A 15,717-nucleotide genomic window follows, 5' to 3' on the forward strand; every position below is an offset into this window, starting at 1 on the left:
CATTTAACACTGCTATGAAGATTGATAAAGAATTTTCATGAATTGTGTGGTAATTATGTTTTATAATGTAGACAGGCATTCATAATTTATATGAATCAAAACATCCCATATTAGGTCTCCAAGAGAAATGGCATAATCAGTAAGATTCTGTCTAACATTCCATAAATCAGTGTATCCATCCAACACTTTCCAATGAACACTGGCAAGATTTAAATATCAAAACTATGAAAAGGACAAAAGAAATTATTATAACTTCATATTAATCCTATTAATCCAAAAAATGATAATGTCATACTGTCAATAATAATCATAATAATTTTATCAACGACTCCTGCTACATAATACTTTAGATCATCACAAATCTTGCTCCACAGCTTTTATGGTCACACTTAAATCCCCTTGTTTGAATACTGTGCAGTATATAGCTATATAACTTATATCTGTAAAATGCAATAATTATTACTTTTATGTATATTACTTCTTATAACTACGATGTTCTTTTGTTACGCACTATGACATCTTTTTTGTACCACATGATGTATGGATATGTATCTTGGGTTAGTGGCCTAAAACACAAATAAATATTATTAGTATCACCAACACAGCTCGCCCAATCGATTATCACTATTCTCACATACAAATAACTCCTACCTCAATAAAGAGCAATGTCATTTTATCAACATTTCCTAAATTCACGTTACCTTTCTCTTGATGATAGGGAAAAGAGTATATATCAGGCTTTTCCCGAAGCCGGTGGGTAAAAAAGCAATAACATGCTTTCCCTCGACTAATTTTAATAATGCTTCTTGTTGTTCCACCTTTAATCTCACGTCATAGCCCAATTCGTCAAGAACACCCGCAATCATTTCGTCCATCATACTTTAGCGCTTTCCAGCATAACAACCGAGTCACATGACCAAGCGTACCGAGTGTTTCGAATGAGCGAACGAGCGGAAGTCGCATCGGATTGGTTGCTCTGTGTAGTATGGTGATCACGAAACTTAAATGTCAACGGTATTTTAGGGTTGTGTTATTCTGCTTGGATTTACAAGTTGTCAAACGTAGGATTTGATTCGGAAATATGCTGTACATATCGCAAAATGAACTCTTCAGCCGACGGGAGCTCAACAGCCGCGAAAAATACCGGTAAGTGTGTGAAATATACACATATTTGTGCAGACAAAAGTGTCTGCTGATAATTGCAGAGTTCAATGAATACATGAAATCAGCCCCTAACCCCAACATCAAGATCGTAACGGGTGAAGGGCTGATTTATCGGCCTAGGGTAAGTTGTGATTTAAATACAGCCCTGTTGATATTGTGATCATTGGATTAAAGTAATTTCAGCTATATATCTATTTTTTTTAAAAATCTTTTATTTGGTGTTATTTTCTGAGGTGTTTCTTTTAGCAAGTTTTAATACTAGGGTAAGATATTAGCACTCAGAGATGTGTTATCTTTAGTGATGTTGTTTCTTGTGTAGTGTTTATTTGTTGACCCATTACTATTCATATGCTTTGTTGTTGTTGTTGGCTTGACTTCGCTTACGAAGATTTAGGAAGGGAGACGTCATTTGCACGCGCGCTCGTGGCTGAGGAGCCCAATATGTGACAGGCAAGTCTGTCCACAGAGGCTGTAGGGAAATGTCTGGTTTGTGGCGGGTGCTGTCGATGGTTACCGTTTATTTCTTCGCCATCGTTCCCACCCCCACCCCCAAGCTTGTCCATCTGTTTTCTTTAAAAGTGGCAGTGGTCCGCTGAACTGTACGTCGCCAGCTTTCACGGTCAGCAGCTCGTGATGCCCATTGGTGGTGATCATTGCCACACGTGGTGACGGTCTTTTTTAAGGAATCTTTATATCTCTTTCGAGGTACCCTTCTATCATGGCCGCAGTGGACAGCTAACCATACAGTGCAGACATTGGCAGGCGATGATCCTCCATCCTGGACACGTGCCCTGGCCAACGTAGCTGTATTTTCATGAGAGTGGCCTCAACGCTGGTGATCCCTGCTTATTTGAGGACATCAAAGTTGGTGATGAAGTCACTCAAGTGGATGTTGAGAATAGTGAGAAGGAAGCGATGATGGAACCGTGCAATGAGGCTGAGAAGGCAGCTTTAGGTGACCCAAGATTCATCGCCATATAAGAGGGTGGTCAGTACGACAGCTCTGTAGACGCTGATCTTTGTATCTCTCTTGAGACTGGCGTTGTACCACACTCGTTTATAGAGTATGCCGAAGGCACTGTTTGCCTTGGCCAGTCTGTTGTCTATTTCTTTGTCGATATTGGCATCAGAGGATATTACAAAGCCCAGGTAGGTGAACTGGTGAACTACATTCAGTTCTGTCTGGTCATTGAAGATGCTTGGTGGCCGGTACTCTTCCTTGGGAGCAGGCTGGTGAAGTAACTCAGTTTTCTTTAGGCTCACCTTACGTCCAAGGAGCTAGCAAGCGTCTGCAAAGCAGGATTTTACGCGCTGTAAGGCGGCATCCGTGTAGGCAGCATGGGTGGCATCATCTGCAAATAGAAGTTCTCTAATGAGTTTTGCCAAGGTTTTGGTGCGGGGCTGAAGTCGCCTTAAGTTGAAGAGGTTGCCATTAATGCGAAATCTGATATAGATGCCATCTTCGTCATCAAGGTATTCTGTTTCTTTTGGGGCCATCATGCTGAAGAAGATTGAGAACAATGTGGGGGCTAAAACGCAGCCCTGTTTCACGCTATTTACAATGGGGAAGGTCTGTGACAAATCGGTATTGTCTGACCTGTCCAAGCTGGTCTTCATGTAGTTGGATGACCATGGTAAGGAACTTTGTATGACACCCGAGCTTTTCAAAGATTTTCCACACAGCAGTTCTGCTCACCGTGTCAAATGCCTTCGTGAGGTCCACAGATGTGATATACAGTCCTTTGTTTTGTTCTCGACACTTCTCCTGGATCTGTCAGTTGTGCCCCTCTTGGTTCTGAAGCCACATGGACTCTCTGGAGCATGTTCTTATACAATGGTGGTCACCAGTCTGTTCAGCAAAACTCTAGCAAGGATGTTGCCTGCAATGGAAAGCGGAGTTATCCCACGGTAGTTTGAGCAGTCAGACTTTTCCCCCTTGTTTTTGTACAAGGTGATGACGATTGTATCTCGGAGGTCTTGTTGAAGTTTTTCTCGCTCCCAGTAGCAAACAAGGAACTAGTGCAGTTTGATGTGCAATGCTAGGCCTCTACTCTAACATATCTCTGGTGGGATACCATCTTTTCCTGCAGCCTTTTCAGTCTTCAGCTGTTTTATGGCTTTTGTAGTCTCTTGCAGTGTAGGTGCCTCATCGAGTTCCATCTTTTGTGGCTGTTGTGGGATGCGATCAATAGCTGCCTCCTGGACTGTACGGCTAGTGGTGATTAGGGTGTGGAAGAGTTCTGACCAACGGTTCAGGAATGATTCCCTGTCAGTGAGTAGCTCTTGGCCATATGCACTCCGTAGGGGGGCTCTCTAATCGGAAGGAAGGACCATACACTGCTTTCAACGCTTCATAGAAACCCTTGTAGTCACCAGTGTCAGCATGCACCTGGGTTCTTTCTGCAAGCTTTGTCCACCATTCTTTTTGCATGTCTCGGAGTCTGCACTGGAGGGAACTGTATATAAAAAAGAAGGCTGATTCCTTCTGTAGACAGGATGGTTGAGCGAGGTAGGCTTGGTATGTTGATCTCTTTTTGGCAAGCAGCTCTTGGATTTATTGGTTGTTTTCATCAAACTAGTTTGTGTTTTTTCTTAGTGGTGAATCCAAGGATTTCTTCTGAGGTTTTCAGAATGGAAGCCTTGATGTGATTTCACATCTCTTCCGGACGTAGTTCTGGCGGAAAATTATGTTCTTCAAGTTTACATGCAAACTCTCTTGAAATTCAGCCTTGACGTCTGTACTTAAAAGGTTCTTGATCTGTAGTTTCCTTCTCGGGATACCTCCTTGTTGTCTGGGCCTAGCCTTCAAGTGGAAGTCGAACTTGCATCGGGCAAGACGATGATCGGTGTGTCACTCTGTATTGGGCATCACTCTGGTATGAAGGACATGTTTTAAGTCCCTCTGGCGTACTAGGATGTAATCGATTAGGTGCCAGTGTTTCGATCTAGGATGCATCCAGATCGTTTTCAAGCTGTCTTTCTGCTGGAATATGGTGCTTGTGATGGTGAGCTGTAATTCTGTGAAAAATTCAAGAAGCAGGCGCCCATTGTCATTGCAGCCCCCCACACTATGTTTCCCAAGAACGGCTTTCCAGGCTTCTGAATCTCGGCCTATACTGGCATAGAAATCTCAGAGTATGATTATTTTGTCTCTCTCTGGGACGCTCTTTAGACGTCTTCGCAGGTCAGCGTAGAATTTATCATTTTCAGAAGGATCTGCCTGGAGTGTTGGAGCATATACACTGAAGAGTGTGGCGTGTTGTTAGTTCCCTAACTGGAGACGCATGAACATGATGCGGACGATGTGACCATTGGGAAGGTTTGTTAACTAGGTGGCGATTGAATCCTTGACCATGAAATCTGCTCCTGAAAGTCGTATTTCAGTATTTGGTTTTCCTGACTAGTAGAGGGTGTATCCAGCGCCGATTTCTCTCAGACGTCCCTCAACTGAAAGGCGGACTTCACTAAGTTCAGCAATGTCAACACCAAGGCGAGAGAGTTCGTGTGCGATTAAGGCAGAGCGTCGTTTTGGACTGCTGCTGTCGGTTTAGTCTAGCATTGTTCTGATATTTCAACAAGCCAGTTTTAGTTTCTTCCCACGATGTGAGGGAGGTGGGGCATGCCTTGTTTTTTTCAGTTATGTTTCGACTGAGGAAGGCCAACTGTGGGGGAGTAAGGAAACGAGTTGTTTTGAGTAGGCCACCTTTTCTAGCCCCTCTCCATGCGGAGCAAGCATTGATGTCCTTTGAAAAGGCTGCTTGGTCACTCAGACTGCTGCCGGGTGATGGTGTTGTCTCCGGATCAACACCAGACGGCCAAGGGCCAGAGTCGCCTGCATGTAGGATTGGGGCCGCGGATTCCAGTGACATATTTCACCTGCCTTTTAGCCCCTTTACCATCGCTTCAAGGCTTGATAGAGTCGAAAGTGAACAGTAGGCAGTTCCTTCATGCCTGCGTAATGGAGCTTTTAGGTGGAGTGCAGTCTGCTGTCCCCACCCTTTAAACCTGGGGTTCATCTACCGTGGCTCAGCAAGCCAGGACGGTGACAGCTAGGTCCACAGGCCGTAGGTTTTATATCAATGTTTCCCTCTCCTAGGCAGATGGCTAACCATGGCTGAAGAGATCTCCCTTCACTGCTATTTCGAACCATAGCTGGTCATCCACAGCCGCGATCCACTAATACGTATGGTGCGCCCTGGTCCCGAACAATTGGCCGTTGATCTTCAGAGACCTACCGCCCTAACCGGTGACTTCCTTTTAGAAGTCCATACGCCTAGTGATGCAGAGTTAGCATAACCCCCTCCCAGTCGTTTGGCCCGCCAGTTGAAGCGGTGTAACGGGGTATGCCGGGAATAATTCTTTCTTGGAGGCAGACGTGAGAGATTTGGGAGATGAATGAGGACCAGTGCGTCCGTCTACTCAGAGAATGCAGCTGGAAGACAGCATAGGTACCACCTCTTTCCAGAGCCCCCATACCCCAATATATATTACTTTTAAGATGATGATAAATATCATTGGTTGACATAAGGGGGCAGGTGTCTCTATCACGAGTGATATAGGGCCCGCCGTACGCGAACCGGCATAGGACCGTCCCTAAGCGGATGATATCCCCCGATTCTTCACCCCCGCCCCATCTGTATAACAATGTCGATACATGCATTGCCTTATATCATGTATATCAGGCTGGGAATCCTACATATACACTAGCATTTGTTTTCAATCTTTCGTGTTGTGGGCTGATGTCATGCATCAAGAACCCAAATTTCCGACCTATCCACCTTGACTAGCAGAATTCCTGTAGGCACATGTCATTTGCAGTCATGCTATAATTGATGTTACGAGAATGTAGGAAGGCTATTTTTATTCGTTAAAAATAGTTGGAACAGATTTTTATGTTAAATCGGATGGAAAATCAAGTTATTGGTCGCTCATTTCTTTAGAAAGGTATTTAAAAATCCACCCACAATCTTGCAACAGAGAACATTTGATTTAGTTCGTTGGGACTTCCCTAACCAAGTATTAATTTTCTGCTTTCTTCAAACGCTCTGTATAATTTTTCGACATCTACACTCGGAACTACAAATCGCATTCTTTCTACACTGGGGGAAAAGACTGAATTGTGCTACGATGGAAATTTCAAGAGTATACAAATATACTATGGGACAGATGGCAATTGGCATCACACCTTTGACACATTCGAACTAATAGCTGCAACCTATCCAGTCTAAACTATTCAAGAATAACATACCCTAGAAGGCCCAGACACATTAAAATTAAAAAAACGACACCCAAGCCTGTCTAAATTTGTCAAGAATAAAATACATATATTCCTTGTACTTTGCACCATACAACAAGCATTATCTATATCAGGACCACTGGATAATCTCTATACCGGGAGGTCAATCAGGCAACCTCAAACCAGCGTGTATCAATCGGGTAACCTCATAACCACTATGAACTCATCAGACATTCTCAAAACCAATATGAACCAATCAGTAAACTTCCAGAGCAACGTGTACCCATAAGGCATCCTCAAAATCAACATACGTTAATCAAACAGACACAAAGCCAAATATTTGCCAGTCAGACAGCCTCAAAATCAAAATGTACCAGTTAAACAGCCTCAAAACCAACATGGACCAATCCAAACAGCCTCGCAACCAAGACATACAAATCGGCAGCCTCACTCAAAACCAATGTGTACCAAACAATCGACCGCAGAATCAATATGTGCCAGTTGGGATTTACAAGCTATAAATATTACACTCTTTCTATTTTGAATACAATGGAAAGGATTGGAGAGTTATAGAATTGTCGGGATGTTTAGAGTTAACCAGAGCGGCACTCTCCAATGATATCGTACTGCAAGGGAGACAATACAGTCAGTCTTGTTCGCTTAAGATTTATGTTTGCGTGACTTGGAACATTTCTAAGCGTCTTCCTTGTAAACGTTAGATATTCGTGAATGTGTAATTCGGCTTCAGAGGCAACTGGTGGTCGACTGGTCAAAGGCACTCTCCTTTACATATCACTTACATATGACCTCTGTCCGCGTGGGTTCGAGTCACGACTGAGTTCACGTGGGTATGTGAGAAAGCTTGCCAGTAGCTTCCCGTGGGTCTGGTTTTTCCCAGGGTTTTCCCAGGCTCTTCCTACACCAAGTATACTCCCTGCCATGTGTTGCAAAACAACGTTAAATCCTCAAAACAAAATGGGTTAAGTTGGTATCATGAAAATGAGGGAGTCTCAAGTTGTTACACATAGTATTTATTCACACACGTTCTGAGTACACCTCAATAAGCTTCCATGATGGATCGCGGCTCCCCCTGCCTCCTGGAGCAGTCCCTATCTAATGTTGAAGCTACTAAGGAGAGTAGTTATGGTTAGAACTAGCAAGTAAACTGCGATAGCACACATCTCCCCTCTTCTGAGATTATCGGTACAAAACATTTTGCTTATGACTAGATATTAAACAATGAAGTAATTCCGCCAATATGAAACATTAAATAAGAAAGCAATGAATTTACAATCTTTGTATCTGAAAGAATTTGTTATAAATGATTTATGCAATAGGTTACTGTAAACTTCCACAGGATAGTCCTGATTTTAATACTATAGAAACCTAAAAGCCCTATTCAGTTGCAATAATTCAGAAATCGAATAATAAGCTACGCGTTGGTACATTTATAAAAGTCACTTTCTTAGACAAAATCACTGAATCTGGCTGGTTTTCGGACAAATCTCCCACTTAACGGCCACACTAGAGTGTTTGGACTGTTGGGCCCATTGGGTAAAGCTGGCTTGATGGGGGTCGGCTGCACTTGGTCACTCTGGGTGGTAGAATCATCAGATGGCGGCACGGGCTCCATGTTATTGAGAGACTTTGTGCTGCACTCCAAATGAATACTGACAGGACACTGTGGGGACTTTGTTGGAATGTCTGTAGACGAATTTTTGTTGACTGGAAGTAGATTCTCATTACGTTTCATCCGCTGTGCATGGATTCGATTGCGCCTCTATATTAATATCTAAATAGCGTAAAAAGTAGTCAATAGCTATCAGGTATATTTCTCGTTTGGCTTCACAAATATCGATTGCAATTTTATGCCATGGTCTGTCTGGTAGACAGGTTGTCTTCAATGGTTCCATCCTCTGTGCTGGCTTCCTAATCTGACAAAATTCACATGTTTCTTTTTTATCTTGGATCTGTCTCATGATTCCAGGCGATCATACGCAACGTTGAGCTCTCTCACGGAATTTGACTAATCCCTGATGACCCTCGTGAGTGTTATCAAGAATTCCTGGCCTTAAGACTGTAGGTATGATAACTCTGTCCATGAAGAGAAATAGGTCGTTCTGAATTGAGAGTTTACTGCGTACAGCAAAGTATGGATGTATATCTAGGGGACAGCTCTTTTTCTTATCCGGCCATCCATTTCTGGTGAAAATCATTGCAGTCTGCAGATGGTGGTCACTCCTGTAACCATCTTTTATTTGTTCTAATTTCATATCGGAAACTGGCCTACATGCCTCCCTTGACTCTGAACAAACTTTAATTTACTCTTCGTATGTGGCTTCCTGGACTAGGAGAGGGCTCCGAGAAAGGGTGTCTGGAATAAAAAGCTTCCCAGCTTTATACTCTGCCTTTGCGTTGAAGCGTATCAACCTCATCAGCAGTCGTTGACACCATACCGAAGCTTAATGTAGATCATGTGTGTTGATCAGTTGCACTAAAGGCCTGTGGTGAGTATGCAATGTGATCGAGTCCAGTCCAACAAGATATCGTGAAAACGTCATTGTTTCGTTTACAGTGGGACAGAGGGTGCGCTATGGAAGTGCGGTGTAGATTCAAGCTAACCAAAGTCCCATCTCTTTACTTCCGTTACCAGAAGAAAGTTGCCTGCCTGAACGAGGACAAACAAAGGTATAAGTAATTACGAGATAAGCATTTGTGGGATGGACTGGAGGCCTGTATAGGTACCTTTGTTAATAAGGGACACTGGTATGCCAATGATTGCAATTTAAGCTTCCATTTTGTCTCCCAATGGCAGCCAAAGATTAGAACTTATTTATATTATATCTATTTTACCTATATACCCATGGACTCTCTCTCTCGCTCCTTATATATATATATATATATATATATATATATATATATATATATATATATATATATATATATATATATATATATATAAAGAGAGAGAGATAAAGAGAGAGAGAGAGAGAGAGAAAAATATATTATGTGTGTGTGTGTCTGGTATGGATTTTAAACATAGCTTTAACAATTTTACAGTTATATCGCTACGATGTCTGTAGCATGGCAATTCATAGTAATGACTAGCTATGGGGCACCACGACGCAGACATGTAGCATCATATCCCACCCAGTCAAATTATCCTGACACTAGGTCGACCAGTCCTAACACTAATCTCTTAATGCTGAATGCCTAGCAAGGCAGCTGTTAGTACCGCTTGCGTAAGTCTTTTGGTATGACTTGGCCGGAGTTCGAACTCACGACCTCCCGCAGCAGAGGCTGACAATCTAACCACTAGGCAAGTGGAGTGGTCACTGGAGAGAAGAAATATTTACACCACGATAATGGTCTTGATAAAGATGTTGCTGGACTCACAGTACTAATTTAGGTCCCATAGTAAACCTATCGAAGCACTATAATAAAAAATATTCATTAACTCTAAATATCGGAATTCTCATGATCAGATCTATCAGTACAGACATAGCCTTACTTCCAGCTTATGTGTAGAGAAAACCAAACGAGCCACATCATATTTCGGATCTACATGATTTTGAAACACGTGCTTTCAATTCTGGACTAAATGTTCCGGAACTAATGTCAGTAATGAGTTTGTAAAGTCAAATCTTTAAAGGACTGAAATTTCATTAGTAATAGGCGGCCACTTTTTTCTGTTACAAATAAGATTCCAAACAATTCCTTTTACAAATCTCTTATTATTTTTATCAACCAATCAAGGCCAGACTCATATGTACCCTACTTAATCTTCATCCATTTCTAAACTGGTTCATATTCTTCCATCATAATTAGTACCATGACTCGCTGCACTAATGATACATAAGAATTGGAACCAGTCTAGGTAATAATGAACATAACAAATATTATACATGGGCTTGGCTGGACAGGATTTGTTTCATAAAGTAAACTTTTAGTCAGGGCAATCATCTGAGTGTTTATCATGGTTGTAATTGACAATGTTTAAATGTGCAATTTCAATCCTTTTACAGATGATCCGACCAAAATTTTGAATGAGGTGAGAAAGTTTTATGATAAATTATTTAGTAAACAAGATAATGTGTGTGTGTGTGTGTGTGTGTGTGTGTGTGTGTGTGTGTGTGTGATTTGGATTTTTAACGTAGCTTTAAAAAAATGTCAGTCGTATCGCTACGATGTCTGCAGTGTAACAGTTTAAAGTGATGTCTAGCACTGGGGCATAACGCAGCAGACATGTAGCATGATCTCCATTCCAGTCACATTATCTTGACACCAGTCATAAAACTAACTCTTAATGCTAAGTGCCTAGGGCGGCAGCTGTTAGTACCATTTTTTAAAGTCGTTGGTAAGCCTCGGCTTGGGATCGAACCTGAGACCTCCCGCGTCCGAGGCGGATGCTCTAACCACTAGGCCGCCGGAGCTTGATAATAATACAAGATAACAATACAAGTCAAATATAACTAGATGAAATACTGGGAAGATTCGAGGTTTCTAAATTTACAAACAGTAAATGAAAACAATCATTGAAATAACTCTTATGGAGGCTTTAAAATGCCTAAAGAATAGGAGTTGTGGTAAATTGTCCAGGAAGTGATGAATTGATAATTGAAATAGAATGATTTCATATTTTTCTCACATTATGATTTCAAACATTCAATAGCAGAACAGAAACGCGCTTTCAGATGTCAACACGCTGCTAGGTCGCCTCTGAAATCCGATATACTTCAGTTAGAATCGGCACATAAATCCAGTCCATAATCATAAACTTTCGTAGAAACGACACAAATACCAAAATCTATTCATTCCAAATAGTACTTTCCTTTGAGCTTCTTCAGAAACGGATATTGATTGGCGATGCACTTTAGGCTAGTTCGACGAAAAAGCAGGACTTGACAGAAAATGTGCATGGAAAGACTTTTTAAAAAAAATGATCACTTGCTGTTAGTCTGTCAATTTGTGTAATAAGTTATATTTTAAGTTGCAGGTATTATGATACTAAAGGTAGTGTATTGCTGATTTGGATCTCTTACACATATTTATGCATAATGCAACCAGAGGAAATTATATATATACACATATAACCAGCTAATAGTTAGAATTGTTTAAATACAAATGCAAAGAAACAATAACAAGTATATCAAGTTGATTGTTAAAAAATTATGTCTTTGATATTTATGAAGGTTGCAAGAAATTATTAAATATAATTTTTTTAAATGTTAGCTAGCCTTGGCAAGCGAAAGATTTAAATGTCTAAGAGAGATCATTAGTTATTCATCGCTAATGAAGATAGGAGATTGTATAAAATTGTGTCCATTAATGTATGTGTTCATTCATGTATATAAATGCCTGTTTGTGTGATTCAGTTTTTATTTGTTACGCCTTCAATATTTGCGAACCAGTTTCATCCACTCTCATGAAAATTGCATAATGGGTGCATGCTTAAGAGACATTGTCTTCTTTAGCTGTGGAGTCTTATGTCACGTGTAAACAGAGTGAAAACAACAAGCTTTAAAAAAATACAATACTGTATTTACCTGGACATTTTGTGTAAAACTTGAAAAATATGAACATAAGGTTTTATAGAATCAAATCCAAAAATAATCTGCTAATAAAATTTTTGAAGTCGTAATGACAAAATGTTCGACTTTTAAGTTCGAATTCCGACGAAGAATCCAAGATGGAAGACGATGGCGTATGCTGCAATATGTAGTGTTGAAGTCTACAGTTCCTTGTAGAAACAAGAATTATCACTCCGGTTTTGGAAATCAAAATAAATTTCTTATAAGAACTGTCTTTGGTTAAGAATCTCACATGAGCACATGTATTTTCCAGAAAAATAACAGAATTAATCCTTTTGAAACCAAGTAATCTGAAATAACTCCAAACAGCAAAACATGCAACTTCCAGTTTAACAGCCCAGCCTATATTGAGAATAATTCTCCAAAACATAGGTTATATGTCTTCTAAACGTAAACAAGGGGTCACGTGATCATGTTCTAGAGCTCATAGAAACTAAGTGCTTGTTAAATATCATGTCTACCCAGTATGACCCTGAGAAAAACCAATCATTTTAAAATAAAGATAGAACTTGTTTACGCGATTGCTACAAAGTTTGAAACAAGAACAGGATCCAAATCAACTCCTGGTGTTTATAAAACAAACAGTCACGGTCAAATTATTTTCTGAAAAAGTATCATCTCTAGAGAAGAAATTTACGTTACAATAGCATGTAAAACAAAATCAAAACTGACAAACAATTAAATTGAAATAAATATGTATTAAATCAGAAACAAGTAAATCAAATACCCATAACAGGAATCATTACACGTCTGCTATACTGAACCGTATTTTATCTTCACTCATGAGAAGTGGTATGTAAGTAGTACGTAGAGTAATAATTCAGAATGTTTTAAATTGAACTGGTTTTCTGCAATTTGATTGGATTAAATGGTCACGTGATCTTGAACTGGAATTTTTATACACATCGATAAATTCTGCGGACTACTTTTCGTTCCCTGTTTCAATGTCATTTGATGTGAAGTTGTATCTATATCATCGATCACACCCTAGTAATAACAACAACAATCAAAATTTACAAACGATAGACAAAAATTGACCATTATCAGTTAAAACAATGCAATTACACAGACCTTCCTGCACTCCACAATTCATCCATTTTGCCGACGAAGGCATGTCGTAGGCTTTACGAGCCAATCTTCGGTATACGAAATTCTCTACATATTTAGTAAACTTTACTTTTGAAATTTAAATTCACATTTCTTGGAGTCCCAGGTTGATTAATTTCACAAATACGAAAAATCTAAAGTGAAATTAACAAGCTTTCACATTGTCTTCTAAAGTACAGTACTTTATGTTAAATCCTACCTAGGAAGGGTTAGAGTTTATGATGAATTTCTCAAGCTTGCTAGACAATATGATTTTCTGAGGCAAAGGCTTCTTGAACGAAGCAACACATACAACGAAATAATTCTGTATAATATTTGGTGGAAAGGAATCCTTTCGATAAAGAATTTTTTAGTTCAATACACATGTCTCTGTCTATCTTGTCCTGAAATGAAGGTACGAAAACTGACATTAAACACAAAATGAATATAGAGTAAGAAAGTTTGAGCTTCAGAAAGAAGAAATAAATGCATTTTCAGAAAGAGGAAAGCGAGAACGAAACACAAATGCAACTGGAGAAAGAGAAAAGAGAGGGGCAACAGGAGTTGCAGAAATAAAGAAGACAAACACAATTGCATAAAGAGGAAAGGAAAGAAGAAAGAGAAAGAGAAGAGTGCAAGTTCAAATGAAAAACAAAAGACAAAGAAGAGACGGAAATATAGTCTATCCTTGACTGTCAGTGCAAGAAAGTGCTGATTATGATGTGCTTAAGAAATATTGCTATAAGGATTCTGAGTTGGTACATGAGGCATACCGACAAAAGTTTAGGAACTGTAGAAACGAAAATGGACAGATTCAGTGCTCAGTCATGAAGGTTAGTCAAGATTACGGTGATTTCAGACAACTTATGTTAATTGATGAGCTCAAATTCTGTCCACTGTTACGTTAAACCTACCTGATGAGCAAGGTTCAAAACTTTATAGAAACGCTACTCGCTCAATTGATGGTTAATCCTTGACTCACAAAGTTTCTTCTATCCTCAACTGTGGATTTTATTTGGAATAAACCACTCTCAGTTTCATACGAGCAATTCCATGTCACAATCTGGCACACGATTTAGGAATCAAATTTCTGATAAGACTAACCAGAAATCAGTATTGCATCCTATGTGGTCCTCTTTGCAAGAAGAAACGGCAGGTTATTTCTGATTGCTACTAACTGAAAAATAAGCAACGGAATCATGACATATCTATTCCAAATGCTCTAATTTTCTAAGAGGTCAAGATCGTGTTCATATATTAAAAAGCAGCATGGTCTGATTTTATTATGGAGACTTATGAACCATTCATGTCGAAAGGTTCTATATCACTTATTAGGGATTCTGCCAATCCTATCCGTGCTGCCATAACTTCTTGGAGACTTTAATCATAAGGCTCTTTCTCCTGTTCTGAGAAATCATTTTTCAATGAAAGTGTTATTATCTTTCCCTTCCAATTGTGAAACTGTGTCATCAGATTTAGTCTCAGGACCCATGACACTCAGATCAGAGAAGTCTGTACCCATCGAGGGTATTCTTTTATTACTAGGCAATAACCTAGTTGAAGATGAGGCCATAGATAATACAGTTGTAACTGCTAGGTCTTTTTTGGATCAGAAAATCGATCCTAATGAAAATTACATCATTGATTTATACTCATATTGTGCGTATGCTAAAGCTATGGCAAAGAATGCCATTGAGAATGAAGGTGATCAGGAAATTTCTCTTTTAGCTGTCATATTTATTAGTCAATTTTTTATGAGGTCACTTTTGCCCCTGATAATCATCAATCAAAATGTATTGATAACAGTGATTCTCGTATTACTAATCATTCTCTTTTTACTAACCAACCCACCCATAAACATGGTCATATTTTAGACTGGATTCTTCATAGACCTGATGATAACATTCTACGGTCCTCCCTGGTATCCCATGACCTTGCATCAGATCACTTCTGCATTATATGCCATCTTGACGTATCAGTACCTAACCCTCCACCTTTATCTGCTACTAAGAGAAACCTCCGTATGATAAATAGAACCAAACTAATGCACGACATCCAAGTTAACCTAACTACTTGCTTATCTCCTACCGCAGAACAACTCGAGAACTGTCTGCGTTCATTGCTTGACAAACATGCCCCAGCTACCAAGTGCAGAGTATCAATTCAAAAGTGTTCTCCATGGTATAGCAGTGTTAGGGACCATCTTCGCACTGCTAAAAGAGGCCGCCGTAAAGCTGAGAGGCTCTGGCTTTCCACCAGACTCACTATTCATAAGCAAATCTATGAAGTCGCTAAGAAGAATGTCACAAATATAGTCCATGCAGCGAAATCAGCCCACTACACTACTAAGATCATGGAAAGTACCAGCTGCAAAGAGCTCTTCGAGATTACTAACAAGCTAATGTAAGGAACAAATCAACACCACTTCCAACTACCTTCTCTCCAGTCGTCCTTCCGGACATGTTTGCAAATTTCTTCCGTGACAAAGTACAAACCATTAGAGATAAGCTTGACACCACAATTACAATTGTCTCGTCATCACCAACAGTTGGGATACAGAATTTGATCGGCAACCATTAGCAGCATTTGAACCTGTCTCTGTTGATTTTGTACGTACAATCGTGATGAAGAGTGCACCAA

This window comes from Sinohyriopsis cumingii, chromosome 8 (genome assembly GCF_028554795.1).
Source record: "Sinohyriopsis cumingii isolate HCF-2022 chromosome 8, ASM2855479v2, whole genome shotgun sequence".
Classification (NCBI taxonomy): Eukaryota; Metazoa; Mollusca; class Bivalvia; order Unionida; family Unionidae; genus Sinohyriopsis; species Sinohyriopsis cumingii.